Source organism: Sarcophilus harrisii, chromosome 5 (genome assembly GCF_902635505.1).
Source record: "Sarcophilus harrisii chromosome 5, mSarHar1.11, whole genome shotgun sequence".
In the NCBI taxonomy this organism is placed as follows: Eukaryota; Metazoa; Chordata; class Mammalia; order Dasyuromorphia; family Dasyuridae; genus Sarcophilus; species Sarcophilus harrisii.
The window spans coordinates 138,314,132-138,341,104 of record NC_045430.1 but is presented as its reverse complement, the minus strand read 5'-3'; positions in this window follow the sequence as shown (position 1 = coordinate 138,341,104).

The window sequence follows — 26,973 nt, the reverse complement described above, 5'->3', positions numbered from 1 at the left end:
TCTGTCCATTTGAGGATTTATTCAACTCTTTTATTAAGAGCTTGCTGCATGCAAGGGAGAAGCAACATGTAATAATGGCCTTAGAGACTGAAAGACTTGTGTTCAAGTCCTGTTTCTGATTAAAACTGGTTCTGTGGCCTCTGGAGAAATTTCTTAATTTTTCAGGTTTTAGTTTTCATAATTTCCACAAAAATGCCAAGCTATAATGTTAGGGCTTCCTCTTCCAATTTAATAGCAGCCCTAGTATACAGACATGTCATATGTTACATATCTCTTACAAATGAAATATTATATATTTTATGCACAGAGCTACAAAAATAAAATAAAATCTCATCCTTACCTTCAAGGTTTTTATAATCCTAGTCCTGAACCTCATTCTAATAGGGAGAGATAATAATAATGAGCATCTTAGAAAAGCAGTCATCTCTTCACCAAACATTATTACTATCCATTTTTGGATATAACTGAAAGTGACTTACCTTCCAATGAAGCCTATGAGAAGGCTCAGATTCAAGAATAGAGTCAGAAGGATCTCCACTGGTGTCATCCTCATGAACTCAGTCAACAATATGTCCACAGAGAAGTATTAAAAACAAACAAAAATAATTGCTGAGTAATACAGATGAAGTATTTTCTGATAGCAATTAAGAACTAGGTCTTTGTCTTAAGAATTCTAAACACATTCTAGACACTGGGCTTATATCCCAAAGAGATCTTAAAGGAGGGAAAGGGACCTGTATGTGCACGAATGTTTGTGGCAGGTCTCTTTCTAGTGGCAGAAACTGGAAACTGAGTGGATGCCCATGAATTGGAAAGTGGCTGAATAAATTGTGGTATATCAATGTTATGGAATATTATTGTTTTGTAAGAAATGACCAGCAGGATGATTTCAGAAAGGCCTGGAGAGACCTACATGAATTGATGCTAAGTGAAGTGAACAGAACCAGGATATCATTGTACACAACAATAAGAAGATTATATGATGATCAATTCTGATCTCTTCAACAATAGGATGATGGACCTTATGGATTGTGCCATCAACATGCAGAGAGAGGACTGTGGGAACTGAATGTGGTTCACAACACAGCATTTTCACTCTTTTTGTTATTGTTTGCTTACATTTTATTTTGCTTCTCTCTCTCTTTTTTTTTTTTTTTTACTGGTTTGAGTTAATTTTTCTTGTAGGGCATGATAATTGTATAAATATGTATGCATATAATGGATTTAACATATTTATATCATATTTAACATGTATTGGACTACTTGCCATCTAGGGGAGGGTATGGGGTGGGGGGTTGAACACAAGGTTTTTGCAAGAGCTAATGTTGAAGTTTTGCATATGTTTTGAAAAATAAAAAGCTTTAGTAAAGAAAAAAAAAAAGAATTTCAAACACAGTTTATCCATAGATCACAGATTTAAAGTTGTGAATGTTAAAAAATTTGCACCTCAGACAGGATCAATTCCAAGCTAATTAAAATCATAGCATGTTACCCATTATATCACAGTCCCTCTCCTTGAATTTTATGAACAGTATGTATTATGAAAGGGCATGGTAGAATCAAGTACAACACATCATCATAAATTGCAAAAAATTAATAAAACATAATCAGGAAGTTCAAATGTGTGATGACTGAGTTAGCACCCTGGATACTTTAGAATCAGCTGTAGTCAGGATCAGCAAAAGTCCTTGATTTTTATTCTTTATGGATGTGAACGGAATGGCAATACAAAGTGAGAGAGATGGTGACACGAATCTGGCCAGGACTCACTCTCCCTTTCTCACTCCACCTTCTTTTCCCTTCCCCAAATCTCTCTATAGGCCAACAGATCCAACCAGCACCGAATGGTGGGGTGGGCCATTTTCCAAGCAAATGCTAATAGAGTATTGTCCAATTGGTAATTAGCCTTAAGTGCTTGGACCTCAGTGCATCTGCTCAGTTTCAGCCCATTACACAGATGATGTCAGAAGCTTATTATCATAGACAGATTGGTGAAAAATCTTTCTTCTTTAAAATAAGCATCTCAAATTTACCAAAGAATGAGAGGATCAGAATAGAATAACTATTAGACCCATATCCATATCATATATTGAACTGCCACCATAAACTCTAAAATATGATGTTGACTCCTAAGAACTGAAAAACATTTTTAATAAAGGTTGCCATTCTAAATAATCAATTTCTAAGCTATATGGAAATATTCAAAATTCAGAAAACTGAAAAAAAAGCAAGCTGGATATAGAACAATATAGCAGATTCAAATGCAATTCTATTTATTTTTTGCTCTGTGTATGGAAAACCAGGATATTATATACTTCACAAATTAAGTGATTTCCATTTGGGGAATATGAATATTTCTATGAAATCATACTATATTACAGGAATTGTTAATCTGAGATCCTCAAATGTCCATGAATTGGGATGAGAAATAATGCATCTTTATTTTAACTCATTTCTAGCTGAAATTTGTTATTTCCTTCAATTAGGAAAAAAAAAAACATTCTGAGAAGAGGTTTATAGGATTCAAAATACTACTAAAAGTTTACATGACAAAGCAAAAACAAAAACAATATTGAGAACTCGGGCTATAGAAAGTTAGGTTGTACCACCATGATTATAAGATAAAATAATTCAACTTTGAAAAGAAATTTTAAAAGATAAAAATAAGAGATAAAACAATAATTTTTTTTTTTACCCATTCCTTTATTTTCACTTCTTAACTTGTAACCAAAGCTTGTTTAGAAACCACAGCTTTTCTTATATATAATTACTTTACTCTTCTGTTTTGTGGTAAAATGCAGCTGCTAAACAAAGACAGCCACAGCATGAGGGCGGTTTCTAAATGAAGAGTTAAAGTAATTCATTTTTTTTCCACTTATGTGTAAAGGTTCCAAAATTATGATGGGGAAATCCAGGTTGTTTTTAAAAAAGGAAAAGATTCATATTACCTTTTTTTATTTGCTAGGAATTCCTCACCACATTTTAAGAGAATTTTAAATTATTACTTGGACAATTTGATGCTATTGGAGATCCTCAAATACCACATCATACTCTGGACCTCCAAATTCAGCTCATGTGCCCTTCAAACCCAATTGCTCTTGTCATTACTCATTTCCCTGCTAAAGATATTTTGATGGTTCTTCCATATCCAAAGAATAAAGCACAAACTTCTTGCACTAGTATGCTAAGCCACTGAGAATATAGTACCAGATTACTATACTGTGTTATATGTGTACCTAACCTTTGTATTAGCCAAATTGGGTTATTCACTATTGCCCTACAACATTGTACATTTTCCCATGCCTGTGCCTCACTTCATCAAGCTCCAATTATGGAGAATGTCCTCTCTTCTTCATCTCTCATTTGCAAAATCCAAACAAGAGTTCATAAGTTACTTCCTACATGAGATATTCCCTGATTCACTCATCACTGATTTATTCATTCACTAATAATAATTTCTCCCTATTACAGTCTTGGAACATTCTGATCACACATTTCATGGTGCAGAGTTCTATATTGTGCTATAACAATATGCACACTTATTTTATATCCACAAACATATACATCTGCCTTCTAAATTTTAAATTCACTTAGATATTATAATATTCTTATTCTTTTTATTCATCACATCTAAAATAATATCTAAAATTTAAGTGCTCAATCAATATTTATCAAATTATATTTAATTGTTTTTGAATCAGAGTCAAATTGTAGTTAATTTCTAGCCTCAAAACTCAAATTGTAGATGTTTAGAATCTTAGAATAGAAAATGCATAAAATCAAGCTTAGGGGACTTGTATCAGCTTATAGTAGCCCTAAGAGATCTGTATAAATTTTGAAGAACAGTTCCAACCTTTTACCCTAAATTTATGTTTTCTTCAGAATTCCCATTAGCTTTGAAAATTCTCAAGAGATATAGAGCAATAGTAATGGTCCCATGATATTTTTGAACTGATTAGAATTCTTCAAACCTTTCCATTATTTTTATAACCTAGATCTGTGCCAAGAATCTTAAGACTTTGGGAGTCCCTATGGATGGCAAGACCCTATGCATAATGTCTTGGTGTATTTAACTGATAAAAATGCCACTCAGAATAAAAAACTCTTCTTTTTCTCTTGCCTTAAAATTCTGGTTTCTATTAACAAATATCTGGCACTGGAAGGGAATTTAGAGGACTTTTAACTCAACTTCTTCATATTTCTAATCATGTTTCTATTGCATTTTTTTGTTGTTGTTATTCAGTAAGTAACATAAGTCCTGAGATGGTTTCAAATGTAGAAGACAAAATTCCAACTATAGTCTTATGATGAAAGAGACAAGGGATTGCTAAATTAACAACAATAACAACAACAACAACAAAATCATCTGATGTTTATAGAATAATTTTTGTCAAGCTTAATCAATATAAACAAAGACTTTCAAGTGTCCCTGGCTTCCAAAGATGTCCTTGAGTTATTTCTGTCTTTAATTGAAGTCAAACTAATGATTTTAAGCATTTTGATGCTTGCAGTTTATTTTGAAATTTAATCTGAATCCCCTTGACTTCATTGTAATATTTAATAGCCAACATTCATACAGATCCTCACAATAACTTGGGGATGGAGGTAATAAATACTACTGTTATTCCTATTTTGCCATTTTACAAATGATGAACCTGAGCCTGAGGAATTAAATGAAATGCCTAGAGTCACACGGCTAATAAATGAGTGAAGCTGAATTTGAAGTTGGGTCTAATTGATTGTCAGTCCAGTATTCTCTCTCTCCACCTACCTACCTAAACATTATTCATCATAAATAGTTGTCTGAAGGCTTAAAAATTAGAATCTTTCAAACTTCCTATCATACAACTTAAGTGTCAGAGGAATCATGGGTCAAAGGAATTTCAATATTATTTAAATCATTGTATATCATGTATATTGCAATATAACTTTAGTAAGGATATATCTTTTCAAACTTTGGGTAAGTATTAGATAAAGCAAATAAAATGGACAAGTAAAGAGATAAGTAATTAATCTTTCTATTACTTTTTGAAAGATATTAGTACCTAGCCAGTTGCTCTAATATTATAATATATAATATAATATATAATATTATATAATGATATAATAAATATTATATCATTGTCAAAAGGACTTATACTTTTATAAAAGAATTTGAGCAGCAGCATGTCTTCTGTACAGTTATGACATCACTTTTTCTTGCTGATCTCAGTTGTTCCTATGTATTTAATTATCATTTCTATGCAAGATGACTTTTAAAGGTATATATCCAACGCAAATATCTCTTCTAAATTCTAATTCTATATTTATCTGCTGGACACCCCTGAATATCCAACTAAAATTATGATATGAATGATAATGTGAAAGTAACATTGAATTTAGAATGGAATATTTCATCTTTCTTGAGAAGACCTCAGTAGCCGATGACAATGTTGAATTATTTTATACACAGGCATCAGAGGTAATATGTATAGATTCTGAAAGGCCAGGCCACTCTCTGCAGTCTGGAATTTGGTTTCTAGAAAAATAAAACAAAGAAAAATAGTCTCCTCGGAAGGGAATTCACCTAACTTTGTTGGGCGCCAATACGTTTCATGTGCAAAAGACTTCCTCCCTTGATCCATGCTTCACATATGAATAAAAGACAAAAACTGCTAGAAAACAATATTAAACAGATTGCTTGTGGTTGCAACTTTTCTCCTCCTAAAAGAAAAAATGCAAAACAATGCAGAAACTAGGATATCAGGAAGAAGGCCAAAGATTTTCATACAAAATTATAATGATTTAATGGCCAATATTCTCATTGTTGTGGATATATTATTTTGTTGATATGTAGTTTAGAGTGAGACTATCTTAACACCAACAGGAATGGCCATCCTGGACTATGGTTGATAAAGAGGGAAATATGCCCTGGGAAAACTAGAAAGGAAAAAGAAAAAAAGAAAATTAAGAAAGGAAGGAAGAAAGAAAGAAAGGAAGAAAAGAAGGGAGAAAAGGAAGGAAGGAAGGAAGGAAGGAAGGAAGGAAGGAAGGAAGGAAGGAAGGAAGGAAAAAAGGAAAGAAGAAAGGAATAAAGGAAGGAATGAAGGAAGGAAAAAAGAAAGGAAGGAAAAGAAAGGAAAGAAAAAAAAAGAAAAGAAAAAGTAAATAAAAAACACCAAAGAAAGTACTTATTGGGAAGATTTTCTCCATATTGCTTAATTCTCCCACTTTATCCAGAATATGAAATAGTGAGAAAGAAGGTAAAATATATGGGAAATGTGGCCAAGGAGGAGGATGACAAGGAAATCTGAAGTTGATGACCAAACATAAATTAGGATTTCTGTTGATCCCATCATATTTCCTTATGGGGTCACTACTTAGGAATGTATCATTTTGCCTAATTGGATTTCAGATGAGGACTATGAACAGGAAATAAAAGAGAAAAATGTTAATGAAAAGCAGAGCAATAACAATCAAAGACCCTCCTCTCATTTATTCAAACCACTGATCTAAGACTGTGGCTCAAAGATGATATTATTTTAACCCCCTACCCCATGAATTTCACTATCATGTATTTATTCTTTTAAAAATACATTGACATGCTGATGTGACTATTGATATCAATATTATTTCATTGATTTAGAATTCTAAGAGACTTTAGAAATTATTTGGTCCTACACTTCCTTTCCTTGCTTTAATTCCAAAGAGGTAATTTGACCAAAATCACACAAGAAATGATAGAAAGAGAATTTGAAATTAAGATCCCTGATAATAAAGTCATGCTATTTTCTCTCCTCTCTTATTTTAAAAATAAAACCTTCATTAGTGAGGTGAGTCTGCTATGGCAATGGATAAAGGACTCGAGCCCCCTCATATATGGACTTCCTCCCGGGAATCTGAGGAGTCAGAAATAGGGAATGAACAATATGCCACTCCATTTAGGCAATTTAATAGTCCCCATAGATCTGTAACCCTTATTCTAGAGATAAAATCTAACTTTATCTATGACCTGGGAAGCCATAGGATATTTTACTCCACTCATCTACCATATCTATAGCAGGTAAGCCATTTTATAAAAGGTAAGGAAATTTTTCTTGTCAAAATATTTTGCTGTGTTAGATTTGATATTACAAAGCTTTTCCTGTTTGAAACAGTCTCTGAAATCTAAGTCATTTACTGGATCCCAGAAATAATTGCTTATCCTTGAACTCTTTGCAGCCCCTAAGTTAGAGGACTCTAGTGACAAAACCCCTGGGTAAATTCAGCAATCTCTTGCCTGCTATTGGACATACCTCATCTTCCAAACGCATTGCTATATTGCCATATTCATTATTAATCTTGCCACTTTAATTAGGTTACTCATTTACTGAATTCAGTGCTGCCCGTGATAAAAATATATCTCAGAATGAATAATGGAGACTTGCTTTTCTGGCAAACAAATGTTCTTGAGTTGTGCTGAAAACAAAAATAGTAAGAATTTGAGAGTGAAGAGGGTCTTGGATACTTTTTCAACCTCCTCAGAAACATGAGATAATGCTTCAGTTAGAGGGGAAAAAAAACAAATCATTCTTCTTTGAGAATTTTATAATATGTTAACTTTGATGTCTCCTCTTTTCTATGCTGTTAGTAGTATTGAAAAATATAACTAGCATATGCTGGGAAAATACAATCAGCACAATATCTTATCCTTGTCCAATTAAAAGCCAGGTTCATTTGATTCTCTATTCAGTTTTATAAAAGTGCAACCTTCTTGATGTAGGTACAAATAGGGATGTCATATCACTTTGTTTCTAAATCAGGTGCTCTGGCAATGGATTGCATTTAATTAATAGAGTGAGTTTGCTAGAACCTAATCAAATTCCAGAGTGAAGTCTTGTTTCTTCCATAAAGTAATATATTCATAGCAACACTTTTTTTGTGATAACAAAGATTTGGAAGCAATTCAGATGTCCATAGCCTGAGGAATGTTTAAACAAATTTTGCTATATAAGTATATTGGAATATTGCTGCTCTACAAGGAATAGTGAATAGAAAGAGTTCAGGGAAGAATGGGAAGAAAAATTGATGCAGAATGAAGTAAGTAGAAATAAGGAAAAGAAAAATACATAGTAGTTGTAACAATGCAAAAGGAAAGACTAAAAGATATTACCCAGGAGGAGTTGAGAAAATATCCCTTCTTCCTTAACTGCAGAAATGAAGGATGATGGTTGTAAAATTATACACATATACACAAATTTTACCTGTGTATATATAAATTATATACACATGGAGTCTGACAGTAAATATTGGTTATTTTTTGTCTAATTAAATGAGATAATATATATAAAGAAGAACTTAGTATAGTATCTGACACATAATAGAAATGAATATACATGTGTTTATATATTAATATATTTTACTTGCCCCAATTCTTTTTTTCTCTTTTAAATATATGCGATACATATTACATATAATTTGTTTAATAACTACTTATATAAAGACAAAGTTACTAGATAAGAGAAGGAAGAAGAATATCTCCTGAAATGAATGAGATGAAAAATAGGAAAGGCATGAATTACAATTATGTGTGTATGTAAAATCTTTTCAGACTTAGTCTGTTTTTGTAGTTTACCAAGGATTTTTTTTTTTTGCATATTGTATGCTATTCATTTTATTCTTCCTACTTTAGGACCCTGTAATCATGCAAAAAAAATTAAAAACTACCTTCATACATTCAGATCATAGAGATTTATAGAACTTCAAGGGATCTCTGAGATCATCTTTTTTAAATTCTACTTTTACAATAGGGAAACTGAAACATAAATAGGTGACAAATGACTTTTCAAAGTCATTTCATCAAATGCTTAATATGTAATACAAATGTTAGCTATAGAGTGAGTGTTCATGACATTAATAATTGGTGGAGCCATAATTCAAAACCAGGTCACCATTTCTTATTCACTGCAATATCAGTGAACTTTTTACTCTATCTGCTGCCCCTGAAATGAGTAATGATTCATCTGAAATAAGATGATCTCTCAGGTTTCTGTCAACTCTATCAAGAGAAGATCAAATCTTGCCTCAGTAATTATTAGATGTGTGGGTCTGAACAAATTTAAATTCCCTCAGCTTCAATTTCTTTAGTTTTAACTTGTCTTTAATGCTATTTAACACGATCTCATAGGTTTGTTGTAAGGAAAGGATTTTGTGAGTATGAAAGCATTGTATAATTGTGATACACACACACACACACACACACAATCTGACACAGTAAATACATTGGTTATTTTTGTCTAACTAAATGAGATAATGTGTAAAAAAAAGAACTTAGCATAGTGTCTGATACATAGACTATTTAACTATTTATTTTAACTATTCCTAAAGCCTTTTTTGTCCATTTTCTGCAAGACTCACAGAGTACTATGAGGTCTTTTTCTCTATTCTTGTCCCTCTTTCCTAAATCCAGGAAAGCCACAATTTAGATTGGCTCTTTTCCTGCTGTGCGTGAAGTAATGTCAGCTCGCTGCCAATTGTCTTGACTCCCCCCACACTATTAAAACCACATATAACTCCTTTAGCCTGACTTTCCACATTATGTCACCATCTCAGCTCACGTTGATCTTTCCTTTTTCTCAACCACCTCAGCATTTAGAGTCTGTGCCACACAATTTAGCACCTAATTATAGTCTACCCTGTATTGTTCACTAATGGCCTCATTGTGTCCTGTCTTCACAAATAGATTACAAGTTCCTGAAAGGCAAAGACCAAGTGTTACACTTATATATTCCCAAAAGCATGGAATACAGTGATGGGAATGTCCTTTTCATTTATACATTTATAGAAAAGCTCTGTGAAAACTATAAAGGCTGTACAAATATAAAATGCTATTACTTTATTAGCCCTAAAATAGACTATATTTCCCCCTAGGTCCCCTTGTATAAAATCTGAATTCAGCTTACAATGATTGGTATTATTTTATGTGTGTGTGTTATTATACCCACATAGGTGTGTATATGCATATACAGAAATGTGTATGTTTGTATATATGTATATATATGTATGTGCATATATATATAAAACAATATATTGTTGTTGTTTTTCTCCTTTGTTTTCAAAAAGAACTATGACATAAGGGAGGTAATGCCATGACATGTAAGTGAATTGGATTAAAGTGAGGGAGGAATATGCAAGGTCATCAGTCTTTCTGTTTAATTGGTATTAATTTTATGGCATATATATATATATACATATATATATATATATTTATATACACATACACACAATCAGTATTATTTTGAGTATTGCCACAAACATATATATGTATATGTATGTACACACACACACATTTCAATACATTTTTCAGTGAAGTTGCCTCACATCCAGAGCCAAACAATGTTGTTATAGTTGTTGCTGTTCTTTTTAGTTATAGAATAGTTATGTAGAAGAATATGGAAGAAGAAAAATATAGAACACTTATGATTTCACAAGCATAAGGAATATTCTCTATTCCAAGGGTTCTCAACTTTTTCTTTGTCATGGTCCCCTCTGACAGTATAATGTCTATGGAATGCTTCTCAGATTTTTTTTTAAATTAGAAAAAATATATTGTAGAAAATTCTAAATTTCAACAAGATTTTAGTGAAAACAAATGAGAAAAAATCCTTTATTTTCACTAATTTTTTTAAAATTTAAAATTTCCTACAATATATTCTTTTTCTAATTAAAAAAAATCTTTTTTCTCATTCATGGTCTCCCTGAAATTTATGCATGTATCCCAGAGTCTGTGGACCAATCTGTTAAGAACCCCTACTCTACTCATGCAGGTTGAAATCTTTTCTGTAATTTTTATTCTCAGAGAATTACCTAGCAAAGTTAAGTGACTTGCCCATGATCACACAACCAGTTATCAGTCATGACTTGAACACAGGTGTTGGCTTCTAGGCCCCTCTCTATCCACTAGGCCACATGGCTTCTACTTTTTCAAATAGACATTCAATTTTTTTGTTGTTTGATCATACATTCAAGAAAAATCTCCTGTAAATTGATAAAGGAATTGAACATAGACCTGGAAATATGAATATGGGTACACATCTGCTTGTGCATTGACTGAATGTGTGTATGTGTTTCCCCCTCTCCCTAAAATGTGGTTGGCAACTCATAATTGAAAGAGTTTTAGATCTGTTTCTAGATGAGAAAAGATTACACATTTACTTGTGGGAAACCTAGGAAATTTTTCTAGATAGAATAAATTACCACCAGATTGGTTGCAGAGTTTTTTCCCCAGACACAGCTCTCCTTGAATATATTCTATTAAATCAGAGTTAAAAATCTGTGTCCTTAATAAAGAAGATATGAAGGATTGAGACTACAATCAATTTAAAAATGTTTACTAAGTACTCACCATGAGCTAGACTTTGTCATAGGTTTTAGGCACACAAAGTTAAAAATCAAGAAAGTCTTGACCTCAAGGAACTTATATTCTAATGGAGAAAAATATATATATATATGTAAAGGTCTACATAAAACACATTCAAATCAAAGAGGATGGTAAAGAATTAGCAGTTGGGGATTTTATGCTTCCCCAAAATATTATTTTTCAGAGAACTTATACAGGGCAAGTGCTTACATGGTGGTCAGAAAAAACAATACAAGGACACTCTCAGATCACTCCTAAGAACTTTGGAATTGATTGTATGACATGGGAGACACTTGTCACAGGACCACCCAGTATGGTGTGTCCTCTTCAGAGAAGGTGCTGGGCTCCATGAGCAAGGCCGAATGGAAGTAGTTCAAAAGAAACATGAGATGAAGAAATTTAGAGAATCTACTTCAAATGTTCACATGGACTCTTTGTGCTCAATCTGTGGTAGAGCATTCCAAGCTCATATTGGTCTCATCAGTCACAGTTGGACACATTGTAAGTAGACTCTTACATATTGATGTCATTTTGGTCCTTTTTGAGAACCAGGGACAACTACAATCAAGAAGTTAGTACAATGGCTCTTGGAAGAATAAGGCCAGAGGGGGTTCCACAAATGTGAGCTCTTTAAAGGGAAGGACTTTCTTGCTTTTACACTTGCATGTCTTCCATTTTAGAACAGTAGTTAGCACTTCATTAAGGCTTCAGAAATGCTTTTATCATTTATTCACTCAATCACACAAAGAAGTTAATAATTGATTCTAGAGCTTCTAGGGAGCCACTGAAGTTTAATGAATAGGGGACTGACATGGTGAGACTTGCACTTTAGGAATATTACTTTGATAATTAAATACTGACACAAAATAGTAATGCTTTATGATGACTGGGAAATTATATCTGAGAAACAGCCAGTCACTAAAAAAACAAATTGCTACAAACTGGCTAATAGATTTATTTTTCATGTGGTAGAGATTACATACTTTTAAAATCAGAGACCTTGTTCCTATGGTCAAAACCTATTAATTTTTTCCTTCATAAAATAATATCATTACGTATTTAAATTTTCCCTTTTTTCTCATCCTGTTTATATATATATATATGTGTGTGTGTGTGTATACACATACATAATTAGAACATGCATGTGCAAACTATTTTCTTGCTTCAAGTTTATAACTAAAGGTGAATATGACAAATAAATCATATTCAAATAAAATGAATAAAGCAAAAAATAAATTGGTGTTTTCACAATCAATGAGTTCAAATATAACATAGAAAAGAAATGTATCTGGCTGGAGCAATGTGGTTTATTTCCTATCAATTGGTCAAAAATTTCTATATCCCTAACTCTACTTAGCATTTAATGGGAATCACCTGTGAAAATGTTCCCTCCATCAAGGATAAATAATGTGGGATTTGGAGGTATGAGGTCAGTCCCATCTTAGTCCCCTTACTTGTGTAAACTTGGATACATCACATCAACCTTTGTCTTCAGTTTTTTCAACTGTAAGATGAAGAAATTGGTCTAGATTATTTCTGAGGTTCCTTCAGTTCTAGATGTACATTTATAGAACAAGAATCAGGATAACTGTCACATCATATGAATGAATTCTCCTTTGTTGGTTTAGTAAAGATTATTATTATTAAAGATTATTAAAGATAAAGTTTGACATCTTCAAAAAAGTAAGGTTTTCTACTAATTTTCTGATAAAGGGATGCATGCTATAATTTTCTTTTTGCTAACTATTCATATTATTTGCACTTATTAAAAATGAAAAAGAAAAAAATGCCTTAATATTTAGAGCAATGTCCTCATTATTGCTTCCTGCCACAATTACTTCACTTAAATATATGATTCGATGAGCTTAAAAACTGAGGCAAACATTTAAATCTCTTTGCAAAGTGGGGGGATCATGGGAGCATCATATATAGTCAGAAATAAGTGATATGTTCATTAGTTTTTCTTAACTGCTTTTTTCCCTTTATATATTATTTTTCTTACAAGAGACAGTTCTTTGGGTAGGGAAGGGACATGGGACTTACTCTGAAATGATGGTGAAATAAAAATATATCAAAAGAAATATATGTATGTACACAAATATATTTGGAAGTGCTTATTTTTAATAGAGGTAGAGTCTATTTAGAATTATAGACAAAACATTTTGAATAAAACAAAAACATTTTTGCGTGTGTACACAGAGGTGGGTAGCAATAAAAATCTCATCATGAACATGAACAAATGGGTGTTTTGTGGCCCACGAGGTTATATATGCTGAACACTGAAAATTCCAATTCAATGTCACTGGACTCCTGAGAACATTATGCAGACTTCAGGAGAGAGCCTGGGGCTATTTAAGCGTTAGAACATGGTACTCAGTATGAACTTCTTATTTATACAGCCATCAATCCCCAGGCTTTATAAAGTGTTGCCCCTGTGGTGTGTGCCACACTTGACAATTATTCCCAACCACTAGCAAATTCAGTAGCAAGCAAGGGAGCCTGGAAAAAAAGGTCACATCACCTGAGCTATTTCAGTCTAGTTCTATCTATCACTTTTAAGGGAAAATATTTTCAATCGCCTCCAGATTAAAATCCCAGTCCCAATTCTTTCTTAGTTGTTATGTAGGCATAACTGGTTGAAGACACTAACTAAAAAGGATGAGAAGTTAGCAATCCTAGCAAAAATAACTTTTGTTCAAAATTTTAATATCATGAGAAGTTGAACCAAAATTCCCCAAATTGCAACAAAATGCAAGAAAGAGCACATTTTGAGTAACAAAATATTAGCCTTTTTTGCCTCCTAATTAAGCACAATAATTTAGTGTGCTTAAATTAAAAATAATATATTAATAAAAGCTTACGCTTATATAGTATTTTTTAATTGGAAAGAATTTTGCATATTTTTTTTCTTATTTTGGTTCCCACATAGCCATGCTAGAGTGCAAAGAGAACTGAATGGAATTAGAAGAACTGGGTTCAGATGCCTTGGACAGTGACCAAGGGGTCATAATTCTAAGAAGAGACCCCTTTCTGCTAATCATACAGTGACCATCTTAGATCAACCTGGTATCATCTCTAGTCTAGTTCATTGCCACAGCCTTCTAATTAGCCTCAGGGTTTCAAGACTTTTCTCACTCTAGTCCAATAAACATTGATGCCAAAGTAATTTTCCTTAAACTCTAGTAAACTCCTCTATTTAACTAACTCCAGTGATGTCTTATTACTCTAGGATAAAACATGATCTTTTCTTTTTTGGTTTTATAACCCTCCATAATCAGGTCATATTGGCCTTCGATCTTTACTACATACTATTCCTCCTCCCACATTCTGTGATCCAATCAAACTGGCCTCTCTGTTCTGCACACAATACTCTCTTGCCTTCTCTAGCACATTGGGATTAAGCCCCTTCCTTAGTTCTACTTAATGAAACCTTCTTCTTCCTTTACACTATAACTCAAGAAGTGTTTTCTTTTCTTCTTATTATTTCTAATACTGGATCTCCCTATTTCACTCAGACTGGAAGCTCAGGGGTTACTTAAATCTCTATGGCACTGCTGATCAATATGAGAGTTTATTTCAATATCCTCCAGATTAAAGTCCCAGTCCCAATTCTTTCTTAGTTGTCATGTAGGCATAACTGATTGAGGATACCAACTAAAAAGCATGAGAAAGTAGCAATTCTAGCAAAACTAGTTGAGGTGTTTAAAAATTTTCATAGCGTGAGAAGTTATACCAAATTTCCCAAATTGCTACAAAATGCAAGAAAGAACACATTTTGAGTTAGCCTTTTTTGCCTCCTAATTAAGCTGAATTAGAACTAGAAAACTCTTTCTTAAGCAACGTGGATCCCCCTCTACCTGTCCTGTGTTGATCCTATTGTTTTTGAATTTAGTGCAGACCCCTGATTGATTTAGCTCCCAACTTTGGCAACCTTAGCCTCCCCAGTAGTTTACAAAATAAGCATGTACCACCATTTCTAATGTTCTAACACCATCTTCTACATGAAGTTCCTGCCCTCTGTATGCTAGGGTTTTCCCTCCTAAAGTATATTACATTTTACTACTCTATATATGTTTGTTAATTTATTTTATATTATATCAAATATTGTTTGTATTCCTTTTTTAGAATGGAATCTTTGTAAATAGCATTTGTTTCATTATTTTTATTTCTATTTCCAATACCTAACATAGTGCCTAGTTTATAGTATGTGCTTAATAATTACTTGACTGATGGTCCCTGCTGTCTGATTCATCCTAGAAAACTGGAAACTTTATTCTACAAGTACCTCAACTGAGCTCACCCTCCATATGACTTCCACACCCCTCAGCTGCACTAGAGATTACTGTTTGCTGACTATAGAGGCCAGTCAAGTTTCTGGGAATGACAGGAATGTGAAATCTCCACTTTTCTCATTTGACTTTGAAGTAACAGGAAGTCTGCTCCCATTCTTTGACTTCTGCAGGAGAATATAGGAAGGCTTTATATGTAAGGAGATGCCTATTAGAGGGAAGTCAGGATTCCCTCAAAACAAAGTATGAGCATTATATCACCAGGTACTAAAACTATTCTCTGCAGCAATTACAAATTCTAGATCCATGATTACTAAACATCTTATGGAACAATTACAGAAAGTTTTCAGAAAAGGTAAGGAATGACATTTTAAAAGTACTTTACTTAAAGGCACATGCACAAGTTAGTCTGCATGAATCCTTGGCTCAGTTGATTGATATGCAACAAAATCACCCTGTAATTGGCATTATCTAAAATATTTGTCATCTATATGCAGCCTGCCAATTCTTTGCTAAAATGTTTATTTGATAGGAAGAATGTTGAATTAAAAGCACTACAACATAAAAAAGATCTGTGCTTTAACAAACAGAGGTTGCTAACTAAACCTGGACAAATCATTAATCCCCTCAGGCCCTCAGTAAGGTGAGAGGTAGCATGAAATAGATAAAGGAATAGTCTTGGAATCAGACAAGCCCGTTGGGTGCCTAGAAATCAGCCACTGATATTTTTAGTGTTCTAGGCAAATGTCTAAAACTGTACATTATTGAGGAATTGCTAATATATGTTGTTGAAAGGAAATTCTACTCTATCATCCATTTATTCATGAAATCGCAGCACCAAGTTTCTTCCCTTTACCACCTTACCACCCACAAAAAATAGAGGGCAAGAGTAGATGATCTGTAACATCCCTCTATGTCATATATAAAATTTTATGACTGTAATTCTAAATACAGATCTTACTTTTGGATAAATATTTGAGACAGTAGCAATATGATACAATGAATATGCAATCTTGTTTCAGATACAAACTCTGATACCTTCAATTATACAACCTGTAGAAATAACATTTATCCTGTTTTAATTTCTGTTTCCCCATCTGTAAAATGAAGGGTTAAACTAAGTGGCCTCTGGGGTTCCTTACCTGTCTTATGTATGACCCTATGACTTATACACTACAGTTATTTTGAAGGCCTCTTCTCACTAATATTAGTCTTCAAGACTTACCCATTTACATTAAGTCTATAAATTACTATAATTGGCCAATAGAAGACATTTTAAAAGAGATTTGTTTTAGTCATTGAATAACATTATTCATTACTAAAACAGCTTTGCACTCTTAGCACTTTTATATTTATTAAATGTGAATTTTAATAATTTCATAGAGCCTCTAAATCCCCTGTGAGGTATGTGGATTATTTTCCCTACTTAATAGGTGAGGGAAATAGAGTCAGAGAAGGATTAAATGACCTCCCCTATGTTACTTAGCAAATCAGTGGCAGTTTTGGAATTAAAGTTAAAAGGACACCTTCTCCTTTGAAGTTACTTCTGTTTTGAAATAATCAGCACTGTTTTCACTTAAGCAACCTAATAAATGCTCTTGGTGGGACAAGAGTCATTTTATTTTCACCAAGAAAAGATATCCCAGAAAACAAGTAACTGACCCTGAAAGACTATCATCTTCAATTGTGGAGTGTCCCCAGGTAAGTCAAATGAAAACCAGATGAAACATTCAGTCCTTTTAATCCTTGCTTAAGATCATATAGCAAGTGGAATAGGGAAAGGCTGAACTGTGTTGATCTCCAAACATTTATGCTGTATGTTAGCAATTAAATTTAGTACACCATTTGTTCTCTTTAGCATGTCTTTCCATGTTTTCTATCTTCCAGCACTATAGTTATAATATATGATATGTTAAAAAATTGAAAACGACAAAATTTGACCTATCCATTGTATTTGTTTGGAGGGCAATTCAGTATCTATAATGCATTCATTTCCTAGTGAGTTATGCATGCATGCTACCTATTTGATGAGGGTCGTTCCAGAAATATTTAAGAAGCTCTTTCTCTACTTAAAATAAACATGATGAGAAGTAGTGAAGGAGTGGGAGAGATGATGAGTGGTATGTTTTGTGTTAAATATAACTATGCCTCAAAAAGTGAAAAGTCTCTGCTGCATTTTAAAAATACTCTCACTCTTTCTTTATTAAAACAAATAATTTTGTTGCCTGAAAGTCTGAATTACTTACATTCCTCAAATAGAGTTTCAGGTGCCAAGATACCTATGGTGTGTATATTTCTACCACTTCCCAAGAATGATGTGCTCGAGCTGGTAATACTAGCAGGTAAATAGGGAAACTCTACATACCTGAAATCTGAGACAAAAACAAAAGTACAGGTCTTGAATTGAGGTATTTACTATCTGATTCTAACACTACAGTAAACAAAACCACATACTCCCCCACACATACATGCATGCACAAATCATCCCTAAGATTTTTATTTCAGGATGGAAAACAAGCTATAAACTTTTGAAGGCAGTTATAAGATCATGGGATCATAAGTCTAATAATAGGAAAGAACTCTGGGGCATGTTGTCCAATTTCATCATTTTATAAATGAGGAAACTGAGGCATAAAGAGATTACACTTCATGCCATAGTGGAAAGAATGTTGGAGTTAGGGTCAGAGGGTTTCTGTTAAAATCCCAGCTCCACTGTTTGCCATCTCCATTAAGTCTTTTGGCCTTTTTTCTTCAGTTCCTTCAAGAAGAGGGTTAATTACATGATCTTTGAGGTCCTTCCTATATCTAAATACATGCTCCTATAATCCTAACTTGTCCAAAATCATACTGCTGCTAAATAGCAGAAATGAGATTTGAATCCTGCTCTTGGCTCCAGAGTATATTTATTTTATCTTACCACTGATCCCTTTAATATCTTTATATTATTTAATGGAAAATAATAATAATAACATTTAGAGAATGCTTACTATGTGTTGGGCATTGTGCTCCAATTAAATAATAACATAATTATGATTTCATTTGATCCTCACAATAACCTTGCAAGGTGGATGCCACTATAATCTTCATATTGCAGATGAGTAAACTGAGGTAGACAGAGGTTATGTGACTGCCCAGAGAGAGTTACACAACTAGCATCTGAGGATATATTTTATCTTTGTTTCAACTCCATGGTGTGATTGATTAATGCTAAAATAAGAAATGAACTCAGAAGACTCTTTTGAATGGAAATTAACCTAAAGATAAATTTTAACCTAGTTATATAGTAGTCATTCACTCAATTAAAAGCAAATTTAATTAGTATTGTGATAGGAGAAATATTTACTAGCATCCCCCAGTCTATAAACAAAATAGATCAAAATTAGATCAATACCTATTAAAATTCTCCTCAAAAACAGGAAAGTTATAAAATACTGAGTCAATATTGGAATCTAAGCTGATGATACTTTGACTGCTCTGAATGTCTTTTCACTGAATGAATAAGTGAATTTCCTTTTATTATCTATTAAATGTACTACAAGTATCACATTTCCTTCTAAGCTAGAATCTGAGGGATTATCCTGATCTGGTCAGCACCAGCCTGCTTGTGACTACTATTTGTAAATATTAAGAAGAGCTAACTGTTATATGAGACTAAGATTTTTAAATATGCTAAGCAAATTTTATTTGATCCTCATAACAACCCTTAAGAAGTAGGGGTTACTTTATCCCTATTTTATTAGTGAGGAAACTGAAGCTTAGAAAGTTAAACTAATTAGCCCAGGTTCCCATAGTAGTTCATCAGTAAGTTATTATTATTATTATGACTTACTATCTGACAGACACTATGCTAAGTGCTAAGGATATAAAGAAAGGCAAAAAAATATTGCCTTTAAGGAGCTCACATTCTAAATGGGGAGATAATAGACAAATAATTATGTGGATACAAGCCATATAGCTACCAAGCATAAATGAGAGTTGATCTCAGAAAGAAAGCACTAGCAATATATGAGCAAAGATTTGATTCTATGCTTTCCTTAGGCTTAGTAATGCTCTTTATCAATATCCCCATCAACTATGCCCTACTAAAAACTACAATAGGGGTGAAGAAATAATACCAGTGACAGTACATGTCAAGAAGAATTTCACATTATATTTTGTTTCACATTTTGCTAGGGAATGTCCATCAAAAACAAAAATAAGCATATGCAAGGTATTTCAGGTGTTAGAGAACATTAACAACTGAAGGAACCTGGAAAGTCAGAGTAAGAAGGGACCGCTTATCCTTGAGAGAAATTAGGAATTTTAAAAAGTGGAGATGAGCAGGGAAGACAGCCTGAAGGACAAAGAGGGTGGAGATAGAAAACTGAGTTCTCATAACAGCTAATGAGATTTTATGGCTGGAATGTAGAGTCCTTGAATGGAGAGTAATATCTAAATTAGTGTGTAAGTGAAACCATATTATAAAGAGTTTTAAATTCCAGACTTAGATTTTTATATTTCATCCTAGAAGGAGTAAAATACCTGACAAACTTTCATGCTTAAGAATATTAATTTGGCATCGGTATGGGATGTAGATTAAAGATACATACATCATACATTTACATATATACATCATACATTTAATGTGCATTTACATCATACATTTACATACATACATACATTTACATACATACATCATACATCATACATTCTTTTTTAGCTCATTATCAAACTTTCCATTGTCCTTTGTGTGATCTATATTTTGATTCTTCAGCAATTGAAATATCCCATGTGTTTTATACATATAGCAAAATGGAAAGAAAAGAAAGATGAGCTTTTATTTCTGAGAATCTTAGGGATAATTTTAAGTATCATACAACATCCTAAATGTAATTAAACTTCTTATATAGCTCCTATTCTATTCTATTCCTTGGTCATTCTTCATCCACAATATCTGTCCAAAATAGAAATATTGATATATTAGCTATTATAATTCATCTCCAATTTCAGTTATTTTTAATTGTTACAAAATAATAACAAAAATGGATAAAGGAGCAGACATTGACAACTTTTATTACTTATTCCTATGAAAATTTAACCAACCCAAACAATTGCCAAAGTGTGAGCCTAAAACAGGCCAGAAATCATATCAGCCAGGAAACACTTTAACTTGCTAAGGAGAGATATGGGAGCTAAAGGCAATTTTGCTTTGGAATACAGATTAATCCTAGACCATAGCAGTACAGTATTGTCTGAAAACAGCAAGAAAAAAAAATAAGAATTTAATGAAAGCTTGATGCAAGACCCAATTAAATTAGATCATCTTGGAAGCATTTAAATATATGATGACATACATTTGCACAATGGTGCCAAATTTAAATAAAAAGAGGGGCCACTAAATCACACACATGTATCCCCATTGTGATACATGAGTATCACAAATTGATTTAGAAAACCATACATGTTCATATATATACATATATAAATATGTATATATATTTATTTATTAAAACATCAATGTATTGATATATAGGAACTACATTTTAGTCTGGTTTAGGTGGCCTTTGGAGAGTGTAGCTGGTCTCATGTGATATGTTTTACACTTATGCTTTAGAAAACAAGAAGAAGGGTTTGATCACCCTGAGAAATTAGTGTTGGAAAAGATTAAATGACATGATAAGTCCACTGATAAAGTAATTCAAGTTAAAAAAAAAATAGGACTACAGGAGGGCAAGAAAGAATATTTTTTTTAAAAAAGCAACAATGTAAAAAAAGAGACAAAGGGAGATCAAAACAAGCTTTGAAGGACCAGTTTAATTTACATGAATATCAATGAGGAAGAACTTCAAGTAGGAAATTCTCCCTGATCAATAAGGGAAGATAGTTATCAAGCTATGAGTTTTCTTTAACACTCAATTTGTATGTTCAAAAAATAAGGAAAATTTATGTAAAGTAGTTGAAAAGATGAACATAGTTAAGAATCACAAAGGGGAAAGCATCAAATTTTTGAATATTCAAAACAAATTAAAGAAGAAAAGTGACACTTTTATGACTTTTCATGTTTATAAGAATAGAAGTGATAAACAGATAACTGGAAGGGTAGAGAATCTAATAACATCTTGGGGTGGGGAAAGGGCAGGTCTCAAAGAAATTATAAGTAACCTCTAATACAGATATTTGAATAATTTGTATAGCTAGACTACATTATTCTAGTATTTTTCTAGAAACATCTCCTTTCTCACCTCTGAAACATAAGCATGCACACGCACGCACACACGAATTGGATAGAAAGCTAGTCTCAGGATCAAAATATATATGGATTAAAACTCTGGCTCTGACTGGCTCTGACCCCTGAACAAATTCTCTAGGCAACTCTGTGAATAAAAGTTATATTGTGGTTAAAAAATATAAATATGCAGTTTTTAGAAGAAGCGATCAAAACTATCTATAGATATATAAAAAGACTTTAAATCACTATTGATCACAAAAATACAAATTAAAACAACTATGATATATCACATCACACCTATCAGAAATGACAAATGCTGAAGGAGTTGAAGGAAAAATAGGTACACTTATAAATTTCTGATGGAGAAATGAACTGATCCAACCATTCTGAAAAAACAATTTGGAATCATGTCGAAAGGGCTATAAAACTGTATTTGTTCTTTGACCTAGAAATGCTAATACTAGACCAGTACACAGAGAGATCAAAGAAAAAAGAAAGGGACTTCTACATACAAAAATATTCATAGCAGCTTTTTGTGATGGCAAAGAATTGAAAATTTTTGGGATTATCATCAATTGAAGAATGGTTGAGCAAATTGTGGCATATAATTGTGATGAGGTACTACTATAAGAAAGGATGAGTGGATGATTCCCTCCCCCCCAAAAAAAATCCATGGCAAGAATTATATAACCTGCTAAAAAGTGAAGTGAGAAGAACCAGGAGACCATTGTATTTAGTAACAGCACTGTTATAATGATAGTCAACTGTGAGAGACTTGGTTGCTCTGATCAAAACAATAATCCAAGATCATTATAAGGTATTCATATTGAAAACTGCTAATTGTAGAAAGAGAATTAATGAACTCTGAGTGCAAATTGAAATACAATTTTCTCACTTTACTCTTCTTGCATATGTGTATATATATATATATATATATATGTTATGTATGAAATATGCTATCACATGTAAAACTTTTTTTGGAGGCAATTGAGATTGAGTGACTTGCCCACAGCTAGTAAATATTTGAGGTCAGATTTGAACTGAGGTACTCCTATCTTCAGAGCTGGTGTTCTATCCAGTTCTGTGCCACCTAACTAATCCTGTATAATAGTATATAATGCTTGCCTTCTCAGTAGTAGTGTAAGAGAAAGAATTTGAAACTCAAACAAAAAAAAGTTATAAAGAAATAATAAAGAAAATGTTAAAAGAAAAATTACTAAATCAATATGCAAAAAATGTTGTAGAGGGCATTAAAGGGAAAGCTTACTCAACTGGGCATTCTCTATAGGAATGAAATCACTTATTGGATCACTATCCTGACCATATTATTTTCTTCTAACATGTCTCTTTCCCTAAACAGGAGCTATCTTCTTTGATTTATTTTCTTTTTTACCTCTGGTTAAACTCAAACCACCTTATCTGTTTTCTTTTGCCTCCCTCTTTCCTCACCACTGGAAATTCATCTTATTTTCTCATCATTTTTTCCTGACCACTACCTCCCAGCTACTTCCTTACCACCTGATTTACATTTAATAGTTGATGCTCACCATACCTCTATCCAAATTGAGGGGTGAAATGCAGGTCTCTGCATATCAAAAGCCCCTCTGCTCACCATTATTTTTGCTGATTATGCAGCTCTATTTTTTGCTTCACCAGGATGTACGTGGGGTTTTAACTATCCACTGCCTCATACACTTCCTGAATTGAGTTACTGTGTCAGCTGCCAACTTTGTAGCATGTATCATTCACTCACAATAGTGAAAAATCGTTTTTTTTTTTTTCAGGTTTGTAAACATATTTCTGACAAAGAGAAGGCACAACCATTATTATGACATTTAAAGACATTTAAAAGGCATTTAAAGTCTTTTAAAAGCTACCTCCCCCCATTTTTCCAATCTTCTTATACTTTAATCTTGCCCAACATCTACCAACCAATGAAATTGCTTTGGACAAAGCACTCTCTCTCCTCCTCTTGTTAAATTTCACTGATTGTCCCTCATACCTTTAAGTCTCCCCCTCCATATTGATCAGCACAAATCAATAAGTATTATTTAAGTATCTACTTGGCATTTTGCTATGTGCTGTAGACACAAAGAAAGGATCAAGATAGTCCCTGATTTCAAGCTTCTTATAATCTAATGGGGGAGAAAACAAAGAACCACACACAACTTAAATATATAAAGCTTAAATTCAAGATATTTGATAGATAGGAAACAGTGGGAGATTAAGAAAGACTTTTTTTGCAGAAGGTTGAATTTTAGATATAATTTGAAGGAAGTTAGGAAAGCTAGGAAGTATATGAAAAAGAAGGATACGAGTGTCACACATGAGGGACAATGAGTGCAAGGAAAAGGAGCCCAATTATATTGGATTACAGAGGACTTGGGAGAGGGAAAATGGAAGGCATAGGGAGTAACAAAACTCGAAAGGTAGAAAGGGCTGGAGGTAATATAGGGCTTTAAAAGTCAAACAAAGGATTTTATATGTGATCTTGGAAGGTAATAGAGAATTACTTAAGTTGACTGAATAAGGATGTGACATGTTCAGATAAGTTTGACAGCCTGGAAGAGAATTGACTGTAATGGGGAAAGACTTGAATCAGGGACACCTACTAACAGGCTATTGAAATAGTCAGGGTGTAAAGTGATGTGTCTGAAGCAGAGTTGTGGAGAGAAGGAGTCATATATGAGAGAGCTATTACAAAGATATAATTGGAAAATGATTAGATATGTGGGATGAGAAAGTGTGAGGAGTTGAGGATGTCACCTAAGTTATGAGCCTGGCAACTGGGATTATAGTAATACCCTCTATAGTAATAGAAAAGTTAAGAAGGGGGTGAAATATAATGAGTTTACTTTTGGATATATTGAGTTTAAAACATCTAGACGACATTCAGTTTGAGAAGTCAAATAGGAAGTTGGAAATATGACACTGGAGGTCAGCAGAGAAATTAGGTCTCAATAAGTAGATCTGAGAATTATATATATAGAAGTGATAATTGAAATCATGGCACCTGATGAGAATACTAAGTGAAATAATATAGAGGGAGAAGAGAAGAGGGCTCAGGATAAAGTCTTGCAGTATATCTAAGGCTAGTGAGTATGACCTAGATGAAAATCTAGTAAAGGAGACTGAGAAAAAGCAGTTAAGGAAAAGAATAAGGCAAAAGTAGCATAATGAAAACCCAGAGGGAAGAGACTATCAAGGGGATGAGGACAATGTCAAAGACTGCAGAGGAGACAAGAAAGATGTGAACTGACAGAAAACCATTAGATTTGGCAATTAAGGGGTTATTTATAACTTTAGAGAAAACAGTTTCGATTGAATGATGAAATTAGAGGCCAAGATAAAGAGTTAGGAAGGAAGTTAACAGAAAGGATGTGGAGGCATCAGTTATAGATAGCTTGCTCCAGAAAAGATAAAGGAAGATAGCTAGCAAGGAGGGATGGATCCAGTTAGGGTTTTCTGAAGATGGGAGTGATAAATATATTTAGAGGTAGGAGAGAAGCAGCCAATAGAGAGAGTAAGGATAATAATAAGATACAACTACCAGCAATCTGTTGGAGAAGATGGGATAGATGAGATCATGTAATATGAAGCTTGAAAGGTTACCTCTTCATGTGAGTCAGGGTTGAAGAGGAGAATATGGAGTAAGATGAGTGACTTCAATCTTTCAGTGAAGTGTGAGGAAAGGTTATCAGTTAAGGTGATAAAATAAAGTAGTGAGATAGTCATGAGAGTTTGAGGAGATATGAAAAGGTTTGGAAAAACTACTGTAGAATGTGGGATTGGAAAGTGTAAATTATTTTGTTGCAGGGAGGGTACACTTGAAATTATGCAAAGATGCTGTTGACTTAGCATGACTTTATGGTTTTCTCCAGCTCTATTCAATAGTACATTTGTAATATGAGTGAAGACAGTGAACTGGAGCATCCCTGGAGGACTGATGTTTGGCAGGGCAAGATCTTCAAAAAGATAAAGAAGTTAGGGACTTATAGAAGGAAACAGAGAAGAGCTGAACTAGTTTGCCAGAGGGATCAAGATGGGGAAGAAAGGAGAGTGTATTCAATGTAGGGTTTAAGGCATAGAAAGAAATTTTGGGGGTAGAGAGATTGAAGATAATAGTTAAGAAGTTTAATTGATAGTTAAGGGTTTCAAAGAAGAGGTAGAGATAGGATGACATAAATTATAATTAAATCTCATGAATATGGGAGTGATACATTTGTGTTTGATGATAAGATGAAAGGTATCACCATATTTATGTGTAACTGAAGTGAAGTGGAAGAAAAGGCTATATAAAAAGAGTAATCTAAGAAATTTGAAGGTTAAGATTTTTGAAAGAGTATCAATATGTATGTTGAAATCTCCAAATATGAGTGTAGAAATTGAAGGGGAGAGAAAGACTATGATTCCAGAATTAAACTCATTGAGGAAGAATGGTGAATGTCTTGAAGATAGGAAGAGAACCATCACTAAAATTTGATTGGGTTATAATAACACACACACACACACATATATATATATATATATATAATATATAAATATTTCAGATTATCTCTAATGTGTCTTGTGAATATCTTTTTTATACTTCCTTATTTGCTTGCTTTCTCTCATATTAATTAGATTAGTGAACTCCTAAAGAGCAAGAATTATTTTTATTTTCTTTATATCACCTTTAACACAGTGTTTAGCTCATAAGAAATACTTAAATGCTTCTTTATTGACAGAGCAAGACATGAAGATACAGAAAAGGTAAGGGTAAGTAATTTTCCAAAGTAACTCACAAATAAATATTAGAATTGAAATTTGAACTCACATATTCTCTCTCCATATCTACTTCACCATTTCTTCAACACTGAGATTACAAAAGTGAGATAAAACCATAATATGTAATTTTTTTTTTCTAAATGTGGTCATTTTGAACCAATAGTCATACATATGGGTTTATAAATTTTAAAGATAGGGAAGTTTCTTTTTTTTTTTCCTACAGTAGTTTTTAGATGGTATTTGTTTAGTGTTTCAATATGGTATTTATCATAATTTATCTTCTAGTAGCAAGCATTGTACAAGAAAAAGTTTCAATTTCTTGATTAGGAAAC